General features: G+C 35.2%; 1 non-coding gene across 1 annotated transcript; it reads left to right on the top strand.

The window, feature by feature from the left end:
- Positions 1-213: 213 nt before the first annotated feature.
- Positions 214-320, top strand: LOC122100223. Its single transcript, XR_006146139.1, has one exon. It is a non-coding gene; the product is annotated as a U6 spliceosomal RNA (small nuclear RNA).
- The last annotated feature ends 368 nt before the right edge of the window (positions 321-688 follow it).

Here is a 688-nt window from a genome sequence, read left to right as displayed (position 1 = left end):
AATAATTGAATTCCTCCTCCTACACATCTCTTGAACAATAAATATCTGGAATTATTTTGTTTTTGACATGTCATTCTTGACTTTATTCTTAAATGTGTGCTTATGTAAGAAGTACATGGCTCTAAAATTTCATGAAAATTGTTTTAAACTTACTTTTTGTTGAATTGTCTAGTTTAAGAAAATCAATTACACTTTATGTATAAAACATGTTCTATGCTCTATTCAGCATCACGTACTCTAACATTGGAACGATACAGAGAAGATTTGAATTGCCCCTGCGCAAGTATGACAGGCAAATTCCTGTACCATTCCATACTTTTACAACAACAGATGCTGGAGGGTATGTGACCACAAGGGAACTGTACTGCACTCTTGGTGGGAGTGTAAACTTGTTCAACCACTTTGGAAAGTATTATGGAGGTTCCTCAAAAGACTCCACATAGAACTCCCCTATGACACAGCAATCCCACATTTGGACATTTACCCAAAAGATCACAAACAAGACGGTACTAAAACTACCAGCACAATTATATTTATTGCAGTATTGTTTAAGATAGCTAAGATATAAGACCAACCCCAATGCCCCTCATCAGATAAATAGATCAAGAAAATGTACTATTTATACCAATGAAATTCTATGCCTCCATAAGAAAGAATGGCATCGCCCAATTTGTTAGAAAACGGAAAG

This window comes from Dipodomys spectabilis, unplaced genomic scaffold (genome assembly GCF_019054845.1).
Source record: "Dipodomys spectabilis isolate Male_0828 unplaced genomic scaffold, ASM1905484v1 ptg000570l, whole genome shotgun sequence".
NCBI lineage: Eukaryota > Metazoa > Chordata > Mammalia > Rodentia > Heteromyidae > Dipodomys > Dipodomys spectabilis.
Note: the sequence above shows the minus strand (reverse complement) of the source record. Positions and strands in the feature narration are given on the sequence as shown.